This window comes from Rattus norvegicus, chromosome 2 (genome assembly GCF_021556685.1).
Source record: "Rattus norvegicus strain SHRSP/BbbUtx chromosome 2, alternate assembly SHRSP_T2T, whole genome shotgun sequence".
Classification (NCBI taxonomy): domain Eukaryota; kingdom Metazoa; phylum Chordata; class Mammalia; order Rodentia; family Muridae; genus Rattus; species Rattus norvegicus.
In genome coordinates this window covers 172,462,177-172,485,805 of record NC_141535.1, presented here as the reverse complement: position 1 = coordinate 172,485,805, position 23,629 = coordinate 172,462,177, and the positions used below count along the sequence as shown (strand labels likewise).

Genomic DNA, 23,629 nt, shown 5'->3' with positions numbered 1-23,629 from the left:
TCTAAAACGAGTGTTCCAACTGGATTTATTGAGATAACCTATCTGAAGGAGTTTTATAAATTGTCAACTCATTAACACCGGTGAAGAAGGTTTATTAACAATATACAGTAGCACAATAAATTAACAATGAGAAGGAAAAACAGGCAGCTAAAGCTTTTGTCTTTTTTAAAAAGCATATCTAATTAGTGCTTATTTTTAGAAACCGCACCGGTCTTCTCTACTTAATGTTCTACTTTTTTTCTTCTGCTTAGTAATCAGAATTAGTGAAGCCTGCTGGCTGGAGACTCAGAGTGATTCTGGGAATGTCTGTGAGATGGATAGCGGGGTGTAGATCAGTCCTATTTAAGAAGTCATCATGGGAAGACTGTACATACTCTGTCTCCAGTTATCTCAGATTCCAAATCCTCTAGCTGGAGTTGCCATTGCACCGGAGAAAAACTGACCTAATGATGTACAGACCCAACAAATGCCAACAGGGACCGTCATGGTCATTGGAACACAGTAGTCAAATGGCCTTCTAAGTTTTAAGTTCTTTCAAGGGCTTGTCTATTTGACTAGATATAAATATTGACATAAAACGACATGGAGAATTTGGAAAGAAAAAAGGTACTATTTTAATAGGTCAATCAACAGGACTTAAAAAAATCAGATAAATAAAAATTCCACCATTGAGTAGTTTAGAGTCTTATTAAAAAATTCAATATGGCCCCAGATCCTTGGAAAGTACAAGCGATCTAAATGTACAGATCCTGAGATTACATAAAATGGAGGCACTGTTAAGGGAGGCTTGTATTTGCCTATGGAATTTTTTTTGCATTCAAATTGCTTTAATCTGTGTTGTGTGCTTATTGGAGTGGCTAAGCCTGACCATGCCAGGATGTGCAGAGGATTGTGCCAGAGGCTATGCTAAAACGATGAAGTGAAAGAAAACTGAGGAATCTCTTTGATGCTGTCCTGGATCCTGGCTACACACAAAATCGCTGTCACTACATTATCAAAGTTTGGTTCTCACAACAAAATTATGAAGTTATTCAGAAAAATATTTTGTCTTTTATATGGGAGGATTTTAAGGTCCTAGAGAAACCCTGAGTTTCCGAGGGTTTTCACCACACTGATGTTTGCCAGGATGGTGCAAAGGCACTCACAGGTAGGGTTGCCTTACCAGACAAGGTGTGGGTAGCCAGTCCTACTGAGGTCGTCTCATTCTTCACCACCGGGTGAGCACTGTAAACCAAACACAGAAATGCTCCAAACCCAGATCATTTCTATATATGAATGTTCTTGATGAAGCAAAACCAAGTAGTAGTAGCTTTCCTAATTATTTGTGATACTGTGTGACAAGGCAAGATGCACAATAAAACCCTGACCTTATAGGCCAAATGATGGCAGTTGCCTTGGGAAATAACACTTGTGCAAGTGTTTGAGTGACAATCTGAACTAGCTACTCCCCGCCCCAGTATCATCTTTACTTGAAACAATTGATGTCTCCTGATGACCACCCTGGGATTTAAGGATTTAGAAGACATTTTCCCAGGGACAGGCCAAGCAATCAATCCCTTTGAGGGAAGCAACTAGCAAGGTTTGCTGCTAAAGGCACCTCTTGTGAAATCAAGCAACTGTTAAAACTTTTGAAAATTTACTAGCCGTTTCTCAAGATGTAAGGCTTTTTCTGATAAGCTTGTGATGATATTAATTAGCATATTTTATTATCTCACGAAGGGTGCTGATATAGGATTGGCCTGCCTAATTTAATGAGCTAATATTTTCCAAGTGAGCAGTCTGATCGTATTATAAATTCACATTCGGGGGAAGGCTATTCAAGGCCAACCAATATAATCGACTATATCAATCCCTAGATGTGCTTTCATACTTGGTATACACTGTAGCTCTATCAGTTCCCTCTCTCACTACTGTGAACAAGTGCTGACAGACACAACGTAAGGGAGGGAGGATTGCTTTGGGTTCACGGTTTCAGAGAGTACAACCTATCGTGCAGGGCAGCCTTTGCTGAATGGCTCTACAGTAGTAGGAAGGTGAGGCAGCTCCTGTTACTCCCTGACAGGTCAGGAAGCAGAGACCGGCTCTCTAAAACTGTCCACGTCTGAACCTCTGGAAATATCATAGACATGGTTGAGGTAAGGCCCTTGAAGAGGTGATGAACCCATCTGGGTTCATCAGATGGGACCTTGTTCCTCACAAAGGGACACAGAGAGACAGAGTGAGTAGATGTAAGGCTAGAACCAGAAGCTACAGTGACTAGAAGAAGAGACTGTAAGCCAAGCAATGCACGCGGCCTCTAAATGCTGAATAAAGCTAGGAACCAGACTCCCGTTAGAGCTAGCCATGCCGGCACCTTCTCTTGAGTCCCGTGGGACCCATTTTGTATTTCTGGCCACCAAGAGAGTCAGGGTTGTCTTGCACTGTGACATACTACTGTGGTTGCTGTTTTTTACTCCAGCAAAAAATAGAACACTAATACAGGCTCATCAGTCCATCCATAAGACTGCGAGAGGGTTCCAGAACCGAAGAGTTTGAGAATCACCAGTGTCGGACACCTAAGAACAGCTGCAACGGGAGTCAGACTCAAGCAGAGTGCAGGAGCCCAATAGAGTCAACAGTGGCTGTCTCGAAAGGGGTGATCATGTCAGAGTGATCTGGGGTCTCGGCATGCAAGAAGGGCCTTATAGACAGCTGTCTCTTCAACAGCCTATTCACAATGATGATATGACTTACGGGGCCCTAGAGATAACTCAAGTCTTACTACCTTTATTTCCTAAGACGCAGAGACTGAAGCCCAGGGTAGCCAAGGGTCCTGTTCAAGATACACAGCCAGCAACTGTCAGAACCGAACACCAAATCTCTCTTGGTCGTGTCCACAGCCCTACTCTTTCTGCCATGGCCTCTGTGGATCTGGATGCGTCTACCCAATATCAACAGAACTAGACCATCAGGAGGAACTTAGAGAAAGGCCTGGGTGGGCATGGGGAGCTAGGAAGGGCAGGTGACACCCGCTAAGATCATCACCTTTTTTTTTTGTCACCAGCTGTCAAGTCTGCTGCACGGCAAAAGTCTTAGGCAATTTATCCAAAAAGCCACTTGTTTTCATGTGGATGAGTTTATCCCCCTGGGATTTCAAATGAAAGGAATAAATAAGTTTAACGCAAGGGAACAATGGCTGAGTCGCTCAAGCCTCGGTGGCAAGCATTATCTAATACAATTTTCCAGAAATTGTTATCATTATCGCTTGTCTTCTGGCGGCACCGAGGCACTCGAAACCGAGTGTTACCATGGTGCCTATGATCTTCAGCAATTTTTCTTTTTGTTCTGTTTCACTTGGTAAATATTTTTCTTACTTTGTCTTTGAGCAAAAATAAGATAGCAAAAGGCAGACTGGTCCCGAGGTGACCTTTTAGCAGTTCCTCCGCTGCTGGGTGGCTCATTAGTTAATTAAGCTTCCTGTTAATTAACTTTAATAATCACTTTCGATATGGTCCTACCAAATGGCTATTACCTTGGCCACGGATGGCTAGCCAGTCTGTCCAATCAGAATGCTGGCCGCATTGCCAAGGGGCAACCTGACCCTAACGGGCAAGAACGATAAGGCTTTGCCAGTTAGTTGCCGTTGCCTGGACAGAGAAAAGGCCAGGGATGGGAGTTCAGTTTGTACATAGCCTCAAAGTCCACACTTCTGGCCTTCTTAAGGTGTCTCTGTTTTAATGAGATGTTGGCAGAGTAAGTCATCTAGTCTTAATTTAAATCTGATTCCAAAAGACAAATCTGGTTCTGAGAGAGAGAGAGAGAGAGAGAGAGAGAGAGAGAGAGAGAGAGAGAGAGAGAGAGAAAAGCTGACAGATTTCAGTTTTTTTTTTTTCAGTTTTAAAGGAACATTTCTTCATTTAGAAAAGACTGATTCACCCACAAGTCATCAATGGTAAATCTGTATCTGTGCTCCCGGGGACTTTTAATGTAAAAGCCACATCTACCTGCTTGCCACATCAACCAAGCCCAGGCCCAGGGCAGACTGAGCCGGTGACTAAGGATCACGGGTCTGAGCAGAAAGCCAGTGCTCTCCAGCCACAGCGCCATGCTAATAACTTGAGAACTGCTCGGTGTCAAGGCTGCACACAGAGGGGATGATACTTGTCAGCTCATCTGGCTTTTAATAGTCTGAATGTCCTGGTGGCTCTGAGACATTTTTCCAAAGCCAAATTGTCTCGCTTGTTAAATATGTAATGTACTTAGGAGACTTCATTTTGCATGCTGAGGAAAACGGCCTTGGAGTCTTGGAGCGAGCGCCCTGTTGAGAGGTCTGGTGGGCATTTGGAATGGGCTGATGGCGCACCACAGGGTATCAGCATGGGTGCTGAGGGAGCCAGACATTCTCCCTGACTCCCTCAGAGAACTTGGTGAGATTCTCTCCGGTGCTTCAGAAGAGAAAAAGAAATCCGAAACGCCGGTATTTTTAGCTCCCACTCCCTTCTTGACTGTGAATAGGAACGTGATTGAGATTCCCACCAGTCTTCAAAGCAGACTTACCTTTAAAGCAAATGCCAAGGGTTTGAAAACTCACTGGGGATGGAGGCACACGTGCATGAACAGAGGCAGCTTTTAAAAAAAGAAAGCCAAGCCCCAGGGCTGTCAGCAGAGTTGAGATGAGGTCTTGCTCCCCTCCCCTGCCCCACACAGGCAGGGATGTTCCTTCCACTCTGACAAGTCATGTACCCTGCAGTGTGGACAGGGACTGGACTCTTAGCTGGCCCATATGCCTCAGGGCACACGGGGCTCTCCCGGTAATTGGAGTGCTTACAAAACCAGCTCAGTACTCGAGGAAATGACCTGCAGGGTATGCTGGGATGGATTCAAACATTTCTTGTCACTTTATAGCACCTGTGACTGGAGAGAGACGGGGGCAGAAAGGAAGGTTAGGAATGCAGAAAATCTAAAATAAAACCATCACAGAGCTCAGAGCACACGCCTGCTCACAGACACGTAAGGTGGGGGAAACTGTTAAAAGAAAAGAAAAGCCCCTCTGGGCTAAGAAACCCATTCCTAGGATCTGACACCAAGTTAACAGTGGGAGCCACGCCAGGGTGAGTCTTGTAAGTGTTCCGTGTCTCAGTCCCATCTGAGGAAACCACCTGGCTGGTTTCAACCGGAAGCCTGCTTCACACTCTTTGGACAATGCTGTTTGTAAGATATCTGGTTTGGGCCATGAACCACCCAACAGCACCAACACCAGGAATGATACTTTTCTTTCTTGGGTCACCGACAGGAGAAATCATATTGTGTTAGTTAACTGAAGAATCTGGAACACATAGGCAGATTTCAAACATCATCTAGCATCCACCCTAACTTTAAAAGCCTTGTCTAGAGTTTTCAAGTCTCCTATTCTTTGATTCTGTGGCCATCCAGACTTAGCCAATAAAACCTCGAAACTGAGAGCCCGCTTGCTGTAAATATGGCTGACTCTTCCTGTCCATTCTGTAGGAAGTGTCGGTCTCAGGCAGAGTGGGGCCTCTGCTTGCATGAGCTCCACTGGTACGTTCATCCCATTTACTAAACTGTGGTCCCCATCTGCTTCCAGTCTCCATGGTGATGGTTACGGCACCCATTGGGATTTGCCCCTTCTTCCTCCTCTGCTCCTTTTCATCCTCTTCTAGTAGCTGGGTCAGAACCCAGGAGGCACCAAGAATCCTTTCCTCTCATCAACATGGGCTCTGCTAGGTCCACCAGTGCCACTAGCCTTCCCATAGGTCTCTGGACTCTGTCTCTACAATCCCAGTCTGAATTCTGCCACCTCTAACTGGAACACTGTAATGGCTTCCCCATTGTCATCCCTTCCTCCTGTCCCACTGTGCAGTGCTCACTCCTTGGCTCTCACCTCATGACCTTCTGTTCTCCTTAGAGATGAGCTGCTGCTGTCAGGTAGCATGGTAGCAGCAGTTCTCCTCACCTATCTCAGGCTTCCCCTTCAGAGTCTCTGCAGCCCGATGGGAAGCCCCACACCTTGGGTTCCTGCTAGAGTGAAGGATAAATTTCACCAGGCAGTCACTCTGGAGCAGAGTGAAGTGGCAGCCAAGAAGCATGCTCCCATTGCAGTGGTGACCATCTCAGGAATACTCCCTAGCCCATTGCCCTAGGTCCCCTCATCAGTAGGTAAGAAATGAAATCCTTGGTGGGTGATCATAAAATGGCATGCACAGAGAACTCAGCCTTAGAGGGCCTGTGGCTTCCTCTGTGGACCAGAATGTGGATGTGGTGGAAGTGTGACCAAGGGGGTGGGAGCCTGGGGTGAACTTAGATAACATCGAATGAGCACATTTAGTCTGCTTTCAGCATCCGACTTTCTCGATAAAGAAAAAAACAAAAAACAAAAAACAAAAAACACAAAGCTCTGAGCTGTGTGCTTTATCCCATAAGAGGCGTCCGGCCTCGCTCGTTTTTTGTAGGCTAGTTAATTCCTACATGACAGGGATGTTACACACCTCACAGATCTGGTTACTTAGCTCGCCTGTACTGGAGTATTTTATGGCAATTTTGCAAGAGCAAAGATGGCATTCGTGAGGAGAAACGCCCACTCCCTTGTGAGTCACCTTCAGTACTCAGCTGTTCACCATGGGAGGGCATCATCAAGAGGGCATACAGAAGGAAGGGAGCTCTCGAGATTAAGAGAAGCCAAGTGTCCCTGTGGCAGGGGAGCCAGCTCTCCTGACAGCATGGGTCTGCTGCCAATCTGGAGGCAATTTTCACGCCCTACCTGCCAACAACCCCATCTCTCCAGCAATGATTCACTGTCTCTCACCTTACTCTTTGAGTCACCTGGAGGGTCTAACCAGAAGGTTCCAGAAAACAGTAATTTTTCAGACTCCTCAGGGGCTGCCTTAGCTTTGGTCTTCAATTCTGTCTCAAGAGGAGATGATCTTTAGGGTTGGCCAGGAACATAGCTCTCCTTTTGGAAGGATTTGTCCTTTCTTTTATTCCCACTCCACTTGGGAACATGTGCTCCCCCACACGTGGTGGTGTGCTGACGTATGAGTATCTGTGTTTCCCGCTATTGTGGTTTGAATTGCTATACCCCCTATAGGCTCATGTGTCTGAACATTTGGTCCCAGCATGTAGGGCTATTTGGGAAGGTTGGGAACTTCTATAGTGGTTCTCAACCTGTGAGTTGCATCCCATGTGGGGTAGTCAAAGGACCCTTTCACAGGCACATATCAGATACCCTGCATGCCAGATGTTTCCATGGCAATCTCTAACAGTAGCAGAATTACAGTTACGAAGCAGCAATGAAGGTGATTTTACAGTTGACAGTCATCACAACATTAGGCACCGTATTGAAGAGTCACAGCATTAGGAGGGTTAAGAGCCACTGGTTTTAGGAGGTAGGGATTGGCTGGAATAAGTGGGTCACTAGGGGTGACCCTTTAGACTCTATCACCCAGCCCCACTTTCTGCCCTTTCTGCTCCTTAACTATGGACCCAGACTTTCTGCCACCACCACTTCACCACAGTGCACTCCCTTCCAACTCTGAGCCAAAATATATCCTTCCTCAAGGCATTCTGTCACAGAAAGAGAAAAATAACCAAGGCACCCACAAAGTTTCTGTGTTGAAATTAACACCAAACAGGGTGGCGTTAGGAACGGGAAGTGGTGGGGTGGGAAAACTATCTTACTTACTTTTCTTGTTGTGATAAAGTACTTTGAGAAGGGGCTATGGAAATGACTCAGCATTTAAAACCACTGGATGTTCTTTCAGAGGACCTGGGTTCAATTCCCAGTACCTACATGGCAGCTCCCTAGTGTCCACAACTCCAGTTCCAAGCAACCTAATGCCCTCTGCAGGCACCAGGCATACACATGATACACAGACATATATGTGAACGAACTATTCACACACACAAAAATAAAATGAATAAACAATAAATGAGATAAATGAATAATAACCTGACAAACACAGTATAAGAGAGAAATAGCTTACTCTACCATCCACAGGTACAATCCACTGTGGAGGGGAAACCTGGCGGTAGGAGCTTGAGGTAGCTCATTTCTTCTGCAGCCAGGGAGCAGAGAGATGAATGTTTGTGTTCTGCTTATGTTCTCCTTTTTACACAATGTAGGATCCTAGCCAAGGGAATTGTGCCGCCCAGAGTGGACAGATCTTTCCACCTCCATTAACTTAAGATGTTCTTTTACCAGTGTGCTCAGAGGCCCATCTCCAGGTGACTCTAGATCTCAGTAAGTTGACAATTGTGATTAACTGCTACAAAAACTGCCCTGTGAATCAGAATTCTCTCTTGAAGAGGCAGAGGTGGTTTGTTCATTCAGCAAGAAACCACTACTTACTTCAAACTAGCCTGTGTGAAATGCCAAGTGTTCTGGCCCCGGAAGTCCTTGACCTTGGACTCCTCAGCCACAGGAACCCTGAGAGAAACATCCTTGCAGTCTCTGAATCTCAGGTGCCATCTTCACAGCCTCCATTGTGTTTGGAAGGAGGAGGAGCCATACAGACTCAGATGCTTTCTTGGTGTGTGTCGATCAATTGGGAAATTGATTTCCCAGTTGGCACATGCTTTCTCCTCCTTCTTTTCTATCTTACTTTGCATCTAGGCAAAGACATGCTGAGCACTCAGCTGTGCTCCAGCTGCCTGAGGACTCTTTTCAAAAATGAAAGAAAACTAAATTCTGTGTAGTGGTTCCCATATGTTTTTCTCCAGTGCTTTGGTGCCCCTCCCTTTGGAAGGAGAGCCAGCTCCTCACCCTAGATTGCCCTGAGTACATGATGGTTCACCTCTAAAAAACAGCATTGATGTTGCCGTGTGACTCCTTAGCCTGGGTCATGGAAGGAATCATGGACTGCCTGCCTCATTGTGTCCACCCCTCTGCCCTGCCCTGCCCCGCCCCAACCCCCCTGTCTCTCTCATCACTGTTTTAGGGGGAAGCCAGCTACCCAGCTCAAGAGACACTCTAACAGCCTTATAGAGAAGCTCCTGTGGCAAAGCCTAGCCTGCAGGCCCTCCTTGAACCTTCAGACGTTTGGATGGCATCTTGCCTGTAAACTTACCGGAGACTCCTCTGAGAGGGGCCACCCAGCTCAGCAGCTCCTGGATCCCTTGAGCACGGAAACTGTGGGAAGCAATAGAAAATGCTTATTGTCGAAGAAATTGCTAGGCTCTGGGAAAAAATTAAAATAACAATAAATACATAGTATAAAACAATGCTTGAATTATTCTCAGTGGGGACTAACGTAGGCTGTGCAGTGTGGTTCCGTTATGCCACAGTTGCTCAGAGATTGCAATAACTACTAGGTGGTTGGGATTTTAGTCTGAGAGGTTGGCCTCGAGGCAGGTAACACTGTCTTGTTTTTTGTTAACTCTCTTCTCCCAGGAAGCTCAGCAAAATAAATTCAAGGGAGCCATAAGTGGAAATTTGGGACTAACCAAAAATGGTAATAGCTAAGAACTACAAACATCACTGATGCAACTGTTAATCATGACGAGCTTCCTAGTGGCTATGATGAAAAGGGAAACAGGTACAGCAACTGCTATGCTATGTCTAATGCACTTTAGCTCAAGTCTCCTTGCTGGAAGAGAAACAAAGCTTTAGTGAGCATTGGCTTTAAACATAAAATTCTCTTAATGGATTTTGAGCTAAGTAAAGCACAGGCTACCAGTTGTATTTGGGGGGGATATTGTTAGCAAAGGCCATTTGGCTGTTACTCATATTCTTCTGGAAAGGAGGGAGGGGAGTGAGAGTCAAGCCCAGCAGGTGGAGTAGAAGAAACAGGACAGATTCATTTGACCTGAGTGACTTGGAAAATATCTTGTAAATGAGTGATGATAAAATGCTTTTGATCTAAGCTCCACCCCACCCAGTGGGCAACAGTGTGTGGGGGGGGCTTTTCTCTGTCTGTCTCTCTGTCTCTTTGCTTCTGTCTCTCTCTCTGTCTCTCTGTCTCTGTCTCTGTCTCTCTCTGTCTCTGTCTCTCTCTCTGTCTCTCTCTCTGTCTCTTTGCTTCTGTCTCTCTGTCTCTGTCTCTCTGTCTCTCTCTGTCTCTGTCTCTGTCTCTCTCTGTCTCTCTGTCTCTCTCTGTCTCTGTCTCTCTCTGTCTCTCTCTCTGTCTCTGTCTCTGTCTCTGTCTCTCTCTGTCTCTCTGTCTCTCTCTCTGTCTCTGTCTCTCTCTCTGTCTCTGTCTCTGTCTCTGTCTCTCTGTCTCTCTCTCTCTCTCTGTCTCTGTCTCTCTCTGTCTCTCTCTCTGTCTCTGTCTCTCTCTGTCTCTGTCTCTCTCTCTCTGTCTCTCTCTCTGTCTCTGTCTCTGTCTCTCTGTCTCTGTCTCTGTCTCTGTCTCTGTCTCTCTGTCTCTCTCTCTGTGTCTCTGTCTCTCTCTGTCTCTCTCTCTGTCTCTGTCTCTCTCTCTCTGTCTCTCTGTCTCTGTCTCTCTGTCTCTCTCTCTGTCTCTCTGTCTCTGTCTCTCTGTCTCTCTCTCTGTCTCTGTCTCTCTCTGTCTCTCTCTGTCTCTGTCTCTCTCTCTGTCTCTCTGTCTCTGTCTCTGTCTCTGTCTCTCTCTGTCTCTCTGTCTCTCTCTGTCTCTGTCTCTCTCTCTGTCTCTGTCTCTCTCTGTCTCTCTCTCTCTCTGTCTCTCTGTCTCTCTCTCTGTCTTTGTCTCTGTCTCTCTCTGTCTCTCTGTCTCTCTGTCTCTCTCTCTGTCTCTCTCTCTCTCTCTGCTTATATTTCAATTCTCCTAATTCATGGCTGTAAATTCCTGCCCTATCTTAGACTCTGCCTGGGAATCTGAGCCCTCCAGTACCTCCCATGTCATTCCACCCATTCTTGACCTTCTGTGACATATGCAGCTACCCTGAGCTTTGCTCAAAGCCCAGAAGGGAAGCCACTGGGGCCATGGAATGCAGACAAAGGCAGCAGCCTCGGTGGGCATACCAAGCATTCAGTGAACTGCTCTGGACTGCTCTGTGCCACAGCAGAGAAGCCCCAGGCCACAGTGTATAAGGCAGCCTGTGGCAGAGCTGTTATAGGCTTGGACTAGTAGGGCAAAGGCAGTGCTACCTCCTCTCCCACCTATGTGGCTGGAGTACCAGTTGCTGTGAGTGAAGGTGTCTAGTACGGTGCCTGGAATGTAGCAGACTACAGCTATTGTTCGTTCCTTCTTCCCTCTGGCTTCTTCTCATCTCTTCCTCTTGTCTTTCCTGCTTCTCTCTCTTTTCTTACCACTTCCTCCATTCCACAAATTACTGTATAAGTGGATATATACATATGTATACATACATATATATGTATATGTGTATATAGATACAAATATAGATATAGACATAGACATAGACATAGACATAGATAGACATAGATATAGATATAGATATGGCTTGCCACACTCTTCCTGCTACTGGGCTCAGAGACCTTTGCCGACCACCCCTGCTGAATCGACTTGCTCTGACATCTGCTTCTTCAGCCGTTTTACAGTCCGCTCCTTTTGACTTCTCATCGAGGCACACCTACGTCTGTATGACTAGTTGAGTAAAGTAAAATTTAAATTTACAATCATCCCTCAGCATTCCCAATGGGGTTGACTCCTAGACCTTAGCCCCCTGGGCTACTCAAGTTCTTTACATAAAATGGTCTTTATTACATATCCTCCATATTCGAACTATCTGTACATTGCTAATAATTCCCAAATATATTGGGAATGTGATACACATAGTTGTTACATTGTATTGTTTATGGAATAGTGACAAGGATGAATAGTCCATTCATGCTTAGCACAATTGTCATTTAAAATGTTTCCCACCCATGGCTGGTTGAACCCATGGCTATAGAGTCTGTGTATTCAGAGGCCTAATTATATTTTCACGATTATTCTGCAGACAGTGTAATGTACTCCCGGTCACCTTTAGATTCTCACTGTTGCCATAGTGCATTAAAGGCTCACTAAGAAACAGGGGCTTCTCTTCTGGTCAAGAAATGGGGTCTTTGACTATGTTGAGACTAACATTTTATCTAGTTGGGCTAGTCAATCCCCCTGGCTAAGGGAGGGCCCTTTAGGAAGCATTCGGGGGTATGTGGGATAATTGTCCCTTTAATGAAATAATGGCCCTTTTCTTCCCAGATACCTGGTCTACCTGCCTTTGTGAGTCCAGACTCAGATTGGGATAACTCTTTCCTTTTCTTCTTTCTGATACTTGCTTGAGCTTGGCTTGTTCTTCTTTAACACAATGTTTTCCTACTCTTTTCTGAGGTGGTGGCTGTCTGTCTGCCATGCGGCTCAGTCCACCACTGCTCAACAGCACGGTTTAGGTCAAACAGCTCGCCTTTCTTTCTCTTCTTCTTGCTTCGCCAGGCAGCAGCCTCTTTTTCTCGTTTGCCTGTCCAGTTGTTTTCTTTTAAACTCTAGCACAGCTTTGTCTCCTGGTGGGGCACCCTTTCCCCTGAGGAAGTCCTGGCCATTCCATTGAGGTGCTGATGCTGAGGAACAAGGAGAGCCCCCTCACACCGACCTGGGAGCCATGGTTGGGACATGTTTGAGTGTCCAGAAAGAAAGAGGTCTCCCTACCATTGTCCATCACATATGAGCTGTCTGAATCCATTTTCTAGGGCTGACTGGCAAAGTTGCACAGACTTGGGAGATATAAGCAACGTAAATTCACTTCTTCACAGTCCTGAAGCTGAAGTCTGGGATCCAGGCTGAACCAGGATGGCTCCTTTGGTTTATAGATGATCACTTTCTGTCATTACGTCTTCTCTTTATGCCATTTTTTTATATCCAATTTTCTTATAAGGATGCTGCCTATTGGATCAGGGGCTCTCATAGCGACCTTACTTTAACTGACTTCACCTCTTTAAAGACCCTGACACTTACAGTCTCATCCTTAGGTCTGGGGGTCAGGGCTTCAGAGGTTGAAGTTCAGGAAGGCACAGGTCAGCCTGCAGCTGTCCCTCTAGAGCAGTGGTCTTCAACCGTCCTGATGCTGTGACCCTTTAATGCAGTTCCTCATGGTGCAGTGACCCCTGACCATAAAATGATTTCATCATTACTTCCTAACTGACATTTCGCTACTGCTATGAATCATCTGCACATCTGATGTGCAGAACAGCTGGTTCATGACAGCCCCACCCCACAATGGGTTGAGACCCACAGGTTGAAAAACACTGCTGAAAAGACTAATTCCCATTTACCAAGTGTTCTCAGTTGAAGTGTCTACGTTCTCTGTGCCTCTGTTTCTCATTTGGAAAAAAATTGTTCCACCTCTCTGAGTTAGTCTGACAACTAACGGAAAGAGTTGATGCCTAGAGGGACCAGAGACAATGGTTTGTGTTGAGAGCAACCGTTGGGGATTATTACTTAGCCCTAAGGAAACTGTTGTGGGCAATCTGGGTATAAGAATTGGTCTCTGCCTTTAGGGCGTTCACAGGTCCTCAGGTTAAAGATAAAGCTAATAAATACAAGAACTGAGACATTTTTCCTTAACGCTGCTCTCTGAACCACCCTTTCTGGGCAAAGTCCAAACAGAAAGGATCACCAGCTACTGAGCAACTCCCTTCCTTGGAGTTTCAGAGCTGCCAACAGCACTGGCTCCCCCAGGGTCCTGACGGGGGTGGGGGGCTGCCCAAGAGGAGGCAGAGTCATCATGGAGGTGGCCAGGGCTCTTCATCAAAACAGTCATCACCTGTGGCTTTCTGCCATCGTCAGAGCTGCCGAGGGATAAATGTCTCTTCTCCAAAGACTGACCAGTGTCTCTCTGACCTTCTGCAGACACCGCAGTGTCACTCTCTGACTGCCGCCTCCTGTTCCACAGAACTCTTGATGAATTCTAGTTGACCCTGCTGCTACCCACCTCTCTACTATATCCAATGGGGACATGTCTCTGCCCTGGGTTAGGCAGGAGATGGTCTCTGCTCCCCTTGGGAAGTATGTGTTGCTGTTCCTCTGTGGCTCCAGAGGCCCAGGGCTGCAAGAAGAGGGGGTATCATGACATCATCACTTTCTATCCAGCCCCTACTTTAAGCTTCTTACAAGCTTTACAGTGTGGTTTAGTGAGACATGATGTAGATGGAAGAAATATTTTGGCCATTGATCCTGCTGTTGCCTCCACTGCCTGCTTCCTCCTTCCTCTGGCCTTCACTCAGCTGTCATCTTCTCAGTTGGACCCTTCTGCCATCATGCCACTGGGGAGTTGGGGGGGCACTCTCTATGGCATCACGTCACTGGGGGCGTGCTCTCTACAGTGCCACGTCACGGGGGGGGGGCGTGCTCTCTACAGTGTCACGTCACTGGGGGCGTGCTCTCTACAGTGTCGCGTCACTGGGGGGCGTGCTCTCTACAGTGTCACGTCACTGGGGGGCGTGCTCTCTACAGTGTCACGTCACTGGGGGCGTGCTCTCTACAGTGTCGCGTCACTGGGGGGCGTGCTCTCTACAGTGTCACGTCACTGGGGGGCGTGCTCTCTACAGTGTCACATCACTGGGGGCGTGCTCTCTACACCTCTAGTTTGCCATCTATTTTCTAACTCCTTGAGGGTAAGGAGGCTTGTTGTTTCCAAGAGGAGCGGCCAGTACATAAAGCACAAGTGTTTGTTGAGTGAAAGAAGATGATGCTCTGATGTTGTGAGCTCTGACTTCCAGAGCCACTGAGGGTCAGAGACAGTGAACCTTTTTGTCTAGACCCAGGCACCCGCTGATCTCTACAGCCAGATATGAGGGCATTGCCCAGCGCATTGTCAGTCTGCCTCTAGCAGTCCCGAAGCTGGTGGTGTTCCCCAAGGATGGACGGTGCTGGATCCCTGCTGTAGTATTAAATGCTTATGCCATTTGCATTAGACTGTTTCCTATGACAGTAAGTTCATTTCTGAAGTCCTTTGAGAGAAGGAGGATTATTATTCCCTGAACCACACAACGAGGTTAAGTGACCACCCCAAATGAACACAGCTAGTGAGTCCAAGGTTTAGACACCGAGTTCAGAGTGCTTTGACCCCAAGCCCTTGCTCTCTGAGTCGCATCTCTTCCTGGTGCTGCAGGTATTTTAAGCTGTGCCTGGGCTTGCTCACCAGATGGCTTTTTAATCTCTCTCCTGTTGCTACATTATTAATCTCTAAATTGTTTACCGGTGAGATGGACTGGTACAGAGGCGAGGCTTCCTGGAAGAACTGCTGACATTTTACAAGGGCCTGGGAGGGCGGTGTAGCTTTGGGTAGAGGAGGGAGAGATGACGGCAGCTCACTAGGGCTGGGGAAATAACAGTGGAACTCTGCAATATGGCACCTACCATTCTGGAAACCAGACAGACACACTCTTTTTTCTCTTAGCAAAAAAAGCTGTGCACTCAAATTAGTCAAACATTTAGCTGTCGGTGGCTTCCTGATATTGCTCACTCAGAAAGGGATTAAAAAAAATGTCTCCTTGCAATGCCGTTTTCAGAGTGTCTATGACGCGACGAGACATTGGGTTGTTTCTCTCCCTCTCTGCAAAGGGATGGATGCTTCCGGCAGAGTTGCAAGTAGCAAAGTCCCAGAGCCTGGAAGACTTCCCTCTCTTCTTGAATGAGTCATGCTAAGCCTGCGGAGGGACAGCTGCCGCACGCCCTTCGAATAGGCTGCGTGTAGGAGGTCAATGGAGTTTGACGGGGGCTCTTTGGTGGTTGCGTCTCCACGGGATGGAGGAAAATCTGGAAAGCTGAGTTATTCTGCCGAATGTAAAGCGTTTTGAACTTGCCCCGCCCTTCCCACTTTCCATCTGCTCATCAGTCACCACAGTAATATTTGGGCGCTTTGAAAAGAACGATATTTTAACATGAAGCTATTCCAAGGAGAAGGGAAAAATATCTTCATTTGGCATCCACCGGTCATGCAAATTAGCCCAAATAAAAATAAGACCGAAGGCGTCTTCGAATATTATTGTACTTTTCCAGGCTCCTGCCAGTCTCTGCTGTCAATTGAAACCACCCTCCAAACTGGGTGGCAAGGCCGTAAACAGGGTCTGTGATCTTGCCCAGGTCCGTGCAAAAGCATGGGCACCAGAGAGCCTTTACTCAGATCTTGTTAGAACCTAGTCCTCGAAGTGATATGGCATGCTCCATGATGGGACTTTGTACAAGTGTGTTCCAGCATTCTGTACATGTTGATGTATTGTTGATACAGTGTTGGTTCATCAACGACTAGTCTATCAAAGACCCTAACACCCCCTACGTTCTTTCAGGGAGACCAGTCTAAGTACCTGTAGGAGGGGCTAGAATTAGAAGGGTCAAATATTATGCAGACTGTTTAGAAACTCCATACCCCTTGCTGTGAAGCAGAAGAGGACGAAGTATTTCCAGGACCCCAGTCCAGGAAGTACTGAGAATGGGTCTCCAAATCATTCCTTGCGTGCTTCTGATGCGTTTCTCTCTCCTTTCACTTCTGTTTGTTTCCCCTTCTCTTTCTTTTCAATCCTTAGTCTCTCTTTCGCCTTCTATCCTTCCTTCCTCTGTGGAGGTTCATCGTGTTTGTTCTGGGCTCCAGGCTCATCCCCACTTGCTATACACAAGCTCAGAACTGAAGATACATCCCATGGTTGTGTAAGACAATGGTCAATGCTTCTAGTACATTCCTAGCATCTGATTGAAATGGCATCACTGGATACAGCCTCAAAGTCCTTCCCCCCACACTATTTGTGGACAGTTCTGAAAGTTCTCAGCCTTCTATATTCATACCAAGCTACTATTTCAGTGTGATGTCAAAGCAACTGGGACAACAGTGTCACTTGGCTACCACAGAGGAGACAAACATGTTGGTACGGATGTTTTGCATCTGTCTCTCAAGGGTCATGAGGATGGTGGCTGTGGAGATCACACCAATGGAACCTATAAAATAACAATCCTTCCTTCAGAACAAACTTCTTTCAACAAGTCCTCACTTTCCGCTTTCCCTGTTTTTTTCCCTCCCTTCTTTCTCTCCCTCTGGCAAGATCCTGTTTTTCAGCTTAGAAAACATTCACCAGTGGAACACACAAGAGCTAAATGGGGAAGCACTGAGTCCTCCAGATAAGAGTTGGAGCAGATTTCTGAAGTGCTGTGTGGACCCCATTCTTCCAGGTGCTTTTGTTTGCTGCCAAAACAATGCCCTGTACCCGTCCCTGAATACAACACGGCCCCCTTCACCAGTGACAATTTGTTCAGTCTTTGCTATGGTCCACATTTTCTCTGTATTTTCCTCTAACTTTAGTCCTCAATCCTCCTAGCAGATCAGACTCTCGATTTCAGTCATGTAGTCTCAGCATTAGGCACACCCTTTGATCTAATAACTCTCCTAGAGCTATTTCTTTATATTGGCATGTATTCAGGCATAACAGCAACCATCAGAGATGAGTAAGACCTTTGTTGAATAAGTTATAACATTGCTGAATTGGAATATTATGCAGTCCTCTCTTATAATATAAAAGATCAACAACACGGAAAAACATCTCCAATATATTATTTAGCAGAGAGGAAAAAGATATCTATAAATAGTGTTGTTTACTGCACCTAGTGGCACAGGCCAGAAGGCATAACCACTCAGAAGACAGAGATGGGAGGATTGCAAGTTCAAGGCCAACCTGGAAAACTTAGTGAAGTCTTAAGTGACACCAAAGTTGAAGGAAGGCTGACGTGATACAAGTCTAAAGTGCTTGCTAGCATGAGTCAGGCTCTGGGATCAAGCCCTAGAATCACATGAGTTAAAGATGACTCTTCCATTTAATAAAATACACACACACACACACACACACACACACACACACACACACACACACACACGGACAAAACATTCATACAGTAAAATAAACAAACCTTTTTTAAAAAAATTAAAACAGGGGAAAAGGTTCAGATTTTCAGTGGGGCAAAGGGGCTAAACCAGGTGAAATTACCAGAGGTGATTGCCGGGCCGTTAGCTTAGCTCGCCAAGGATATCCACTTACGTGTGGCACCACAGTCCTCTTGTCAGGTATGGAACTCAGAGTTGTCTGATGGAGGCAGACTTGTGGACAAACTCCAGGCAGGCTGTCCCCAGCACTCCAGGGGAGGAGGATGAGTAGCCCTCAGCTTTTCAAGATTATTCTGCCAGGTCGGTCTGAAGGAGTTTGTATCAGATGTAACCTTACTGTGGAATTCCGATTTCAGAGAAAGTTTAAGAGAACATTGTAACAGTTTCTTCTGGAGCCAAAGATGAAATGCCGGAGCCCAGTCCTGCAGAGGAGTTTACTTTCTTCAAGAGAGATAGAAAAACAAAAAAACAACAAAACAACCAAAAAACCCAAACCAACCCCCACCCACACCCTCACACACAAATTCTGGTTTCTTAATGTAATAAAGATACTTGCATCAATTTGGAAAAGTACCAGAAAAGAAGTCAAAATAACAGCAGTGACCAAAAAAATTTTTTTTTTATTTTGGAGAATTAAAAATCTCTGTTCCTTGTATCTAACCCCAATCCTAAATTAAGCAGTGCTTACACTTGGGGGGAAAATATAGAACCGTTCTCCTTGAAAAGAATTCTTGGCAGGATCCGCTGCCGGGGCAATTGGCTATGGCGACTCCAGAGTGTTTGTTTATCTGTGTCTAAAATCTTTAGTGCCTTGCAAGTGGGCCCTGTTGCCCACACTTCCAGTTTAGATTGACAGCCCTGAGAGTTGCTCCACTCACAGTCATCAAAGACATGTTCCTTCAAGCTTAGCATAATCCTTTCTGAAGGGCCGCAACAGCCAGTGTTATACTTTAGGAAGAATTTTCAGCCCTGGAAGAAGTAGATCAAAGGGGCTTTCTGTGATTGTTTTCCTTTTTTTGGGATAAAAATTCATTTGACAAGAAAATTAAATTGACCAGAATGTAACAGTCTCCTCTCTTTCCTATTTATTTAGCCAATCAGTGAGTGAAGGGCTGCTGAACTCGTTCCGTGCCAGACTCGGTGCTAAGGAGAGATGAAAGCCTGATTTCAGCCCTCAGGAACTTCAAACTCTAAGGAGGGGCACCTATCTGCCAGTGTCTGGCGACATGTGCACTGACACTACAGACAGTAAGAAGTCATCCGGGGCTGCTCTTGGCCATTTCCCCAAATGCAGATTGTCTTGTCCTGCAAGGTTTCTGCTGCCATCATCTTCCTGTGGATGAATTTCCAATGAAGCCAGGCAGACGACCTTCCCCTGGCCCCTCCTGCCTCGCTCCACCACTCCACTCCACATGGGTCTGCTCTGGAGGCCAGCCCACTTGGCTTCTGGCTTAGGATTGCATTTAGCCAGTTCAAGGTGGCAGGAGGTGAGTGAGAGGGGGGACAGTGGGTTTCTGGTATGTGTGCCCCCTCTTCCTTCCTGTCCCATCACCTGTGGTCCTTTGAATAATGAATGCACCCTCCCCACCCCCAGGCTTACATGTTTGAATGCTCGGTCCTCAGTTAGTGGAACTGTTTGAGAAGGATTAAAGGGGTGGCCTTGTTGGAGAAAGTGTGTATTGTTGGATGAGTAGGTCACTAGGGTGGGCTTTGTGGTTTTAAAAGTCCAGCCTAGCCCAGGCCCAGTCTTCCCTCTCGATCCCCCTCCCCCTCCCCTTCCCTCTCCCCTCCTTTCCTTCTCTCCCTCCCCTCCCCTCCCCCACCTCTCTCTGCCTTCTAGCTGCTGATCAGGATGCAGCTCGAATGCTCCAGTGCCATGCCCATTTGCTGCCATGCTTTGTGCCTAGATGGTCATGGGCTCACCCTCCGAAACCTCAAGCAAGCCCCCAGTTAAATGCTTTCTTTTTATATATTTCCTTAATTGTGATGACGTTTCACTGAAGCAATAGTAACCCTAAGACCTCACCCTAGGAAAACAGCAAAGGGAGTGACTTCTGTCCAGTACCCGTTCCGCCCCAGGAGGCATAGCAGCTCACAGGTGCCTGTCAGTACACTTTGCTGACTTCTTTAGTTCCCTAAATGCAACGCAAACTTTGTGGGATTTCTGTTTATTTGTTTGTTTGTTTTATTTGTTGATTTCCGTGGTGCTGGAGATGGGACCCAGGGCTTTATGCATGCTGGACAAGCGCCCTCAGCCCACACCTTTGCGAACGACCCTCCTACGACATGCTCACCCAGCTTGATCAACTACCTACCTCATGTCCTCCTCACACAGAGGGGCAAAAGCCTTCTTCATTAAAGGAAACAACGCAGGATCCATTTTTGACGAGTTCTGAGGCCAGAAATAATGGAAGGCTCAGGAAGCCTTGAAGTAAACGTTACCTGCTCATTGTCACTGCTGTTCTGATAGGTACGTGACAGTCCAGCAGATGCCAGGTTTTAAAGTGATGCCTCCCAGCCTATCTGGTTTATTTTGCCAACTGGGAAACCATTTCCATCTCATGGCCCGATTCCCAGCCTCCACATAGCTCTGTCCACACAGTGGCCTCCCATCTTCTGTTCTGGCTTGGGATGAGCTCCTGCAACAGGCCAGGCCAACAAGTTTGAGGGACTGTGTTTCAAGGCTCACTGGTTTCTGACGGGGCTGGACCTTGTGTTCCTTTCCCGACTGAGCTGTACATGTTGGTGCTCTCTGTGGCGGCGGCAATCCTGTAAGCCGTCTCACACTTAGGAATTCTGAAGCACACAGTTAGCTGTCCTTACCAGGGTTCAGTGACTGGGATCTAGCTACTGCCACCAGCCGTCAGAGCCAACTGCTGGTGCTCTTGGACCGGTGCTTACATGAAAGTCTCTGCTTTGCCCTTATCTGGACCGTGTGACCTGCACACAAGCAGACGGGCCACCTGGGCTACGGCCAGTTCACGAAGCAGAGCTGCTGAGTGGGTAGACTGTCCTTGGGACTGCTCCGGGTTCTCAGGAGGCCTGGTCCATGTTCGATTCAGAAAGTAGAACAATAGACTGTTGATAATGAGAGGAGAGAGGGTGGCAGCTATCAAGCTTCAACTCTGTAAGTTCTTCTTTACCTTTGAATACACACCACACACCCCTCCCCACTTAGAGCCTGTTCTTTCCCTCAGTGGACACTGTGCTGGTTAGTTGTTTTGTTTTGTTCTGTTTTTAGTCAACATGACATAAGCCAGGGCTGTCTGAAAAGAGAGGCTCTCAACTGAGAAAATGCCTCCATCAGGTCGGCCTGTAGACAAGTCTGCTGGGCATTTTCTTGATTAATGATCGATGTGGGAAGGCAGTGGCTCCTCCGGGTAGGTGGTCCTACGATGTATAAGGAAGCAGGCTGAGCAAGTCAGGAAGCAGCACTCCTCCTGGTCCTTGCTTCAGTTCCAGCCTTGACTTCTCTTCATCAGCCGCTGTATGCTATAGGCTGAAACAAACCCTTCCCTCCCCCCATGGCTTTCAGTCAGGGTTTTATCACAGAAATAGAACGCCAACTAGGCCAAACATGGAAAGCATTTGTTTTCACTAATGATATCCAAGGACCTGGATCTGCTACAATTTTAAAGTTAACATTTACTTTCAAAGACCACAGATCTAAAACCATCCAAACTCACTTCCAACTCCTGTGGTTTGGATTGCGAGATGCACTCAGCGTTTTGACCATTGCTGTGTAATGAGGACATTTCTATCCTCTCATGAACCATGCAAAGTGAACCTGATGTACTGACACGGAGTTAACAAATTCTCTTGAATAAAATTGCTGATTCCACGGCCTCAGTGACAATTTGCTGTCCAATTAGCAGATCCTTAAGTTTCATGGAATAAATTACTAGGGAAAGTTTTGTACTGTCGAGGTAGTATAAAATGGATCTTAAATGTTCCCCACAGGCACTATGGGGTGCTCCATGGAACTGTTGGGAAGTGCAGAACCTTGAGGTCAACCTAGTGGGAGGACTTAGATCATTGGAGGGTAGAGAGGAACGCAGGACTGCCCTTTCTGCACCTCACTCACTTACCTGCAGCCATGACATAAGCAACTTTATACACCTTAAGTTCTTGCCATGGTGTCCTGCCTCGCCCTGGACCCTAACGCAGTGGGAGCCAAGTACACATATATGAAACCTCTCAAGCATGACTGAAAACAATCCCTTTACACTTGTATTATTTATCTCACAGTTTGCTACAATAACAAAAAGCCAAGCAATGCATGGGTGTGCTTTTCCCCTCACATTCTGTGTTTACTTTTTTTTCCCATTAATTTACTTATTTATTCACTTTATATCCGGACCTCGGCCCCACCTCTCCTCCCAGTGTCCCCTACATGACCCCTCCCCCATGTTTACTTTATTTTTAAAGTTGAAGACAAAAGGTAAGTATAGGAAGGGCTGGGGAGATGGCTCAGTTGGTAAAGCGCTCTCCATTTGAGTACAGGACCTGAGACTGGCTCTCAGCACCCATGTAAAAGACAAAAAGCCAAGTGTGACTGTGGGGACCTATAATCCCAGCAAGACAGAAGTGGAGACCTGAGGGATCCTGGGGCTTTCTCGCTAGCCATTCTGAATCAGTGAGCTCCGGGTTCAAGAAAGACCCTGTCTCAAAAGGGGCAGGACATTTGCGGAAGCTGCCCAGCATTGACCTACAGCCTCCAAATGCACCCGCACTCTGCACCTGCATTCTAACCTGCCTGCCTGTGTATGTTCACACACGTGCATGCGCACATGTACAGCACACACACACACACACACACACACACACACACACACACACCTCCTTGTCCATCTGTTCCAAAGCTGAATAGGTAACAGTGCTAGATAGTGGTCTGAAGACTTCACAGGCTATTAAAAACATTAGCATGGTTTTACAGTGTTCCCCCGGGATAGAAATAATTGCTTGATAAGTGGGAAACTGTCCTTAGAGTGAACGTGTCAGAAGTAACCAACTGGAAGCAAGAAGAGACCGAGAGAGGAACACGACCCCCGATTTGGATTGCACTACTCTAATCGCTAAGCTGCACTTGGATTACGCTAAAGAGATATAATGGCACGTTTGACAGGCACCTTCGCATCTAGATCAGATAGGAGCCCTCACAGTCCCGAGTTGAGTCTTTCTTCCTTTCTGCTGAGGATGTCACTCAAATCTCTGCTCTTGTTTCTTCCCGGTTTGCAGCTCCCACAGTTCAGAGTCAGCCTCATTCCTATGGAGGCTCAACACTCTCCTCAGGTGAACCTTGCTCTACCGGAGACACCTGCGCGCCACTAGCGTGGGAATGATTGAAGCTGCGTTCCAAAGGCGCCATGGGCCTCGCTCGCACTGTTTGAAGGAACACTGGGGCGAATGCTTTTGAGCAGCAGAACACCCCTTTTGTAAAGTAAACAATATGAGTCCAGATAAAGCCTCCAATTTACCTAATTTTAGATTTTTTGCAGATTGGGTTTCATTAAAGCAAAACGTATCTGTAAATGAAAATATTTTAAGCCTCAGCCCTTTGCCCGTCATAATGGTTTTTTTTAAATCTCATTACAATAAACCATTAGTGTGAATAATTAAATACCCCCAAAATTGCTTCCACGATGTATTTAAATATCTGATTTAGAAGGGAAAAAAACCTAATGCCTTGTTTTCAAGCTTCTGCTTCAATCTTGCTTTAAAATTGCCCACAGCATATGTGCAATGCAGAGGGAGAGAGTGGTTGACAAGCTGCTTCTAGGATGCTAGAGACAGAAGAAAGGGCTGGAGCAGGACTGGAAGACTCCAGCCTTGAGGGTACACAGGCCGTAGT

At 46.5% G+C, this 23,629-nt stretch overlaps 2 long non-coding RNA genes across 2 annotated transcripts in view; one reads left to right on the top strand and one right to left on the bottom strand.

The window, feature by feature from the left end:
- LOC147996331 (uncharacterized) overlaps positions 1–23,405 on the top strand; it is a 106,955-nt gene extending 83,550 nt beyond the window's left edge. Inside the window, exons 5-6 of the long non-coding RNA XR_015672100.1 lie at positions 18,872–19,265; positions 23,017–23,405. This is a non-coding gene — a long non-coding RNA (uncharacterized LOC147996331). The remainder of the gene's footprint in view (positions 1–18,871; positions 19,266–23,016) is intronic.
- On the bottom strand, positions 74–20,508 carry LOC147996332 (uncharacterized). The gene is made up of 4 exons (XR_015672103.1): positions 20,094–20,508; positions 17,933–18,200; positions 9,063–9,124; positions 74–4,893 (listed from the first exon to the last, which is right to left on the bottom strand). It is a non-coding gene; the product is annotated as an uncharacterized LOC147996332 (long non-coding RNA).
- Positions 23,406–23,629: the final 224 nt, after the last annotated feature.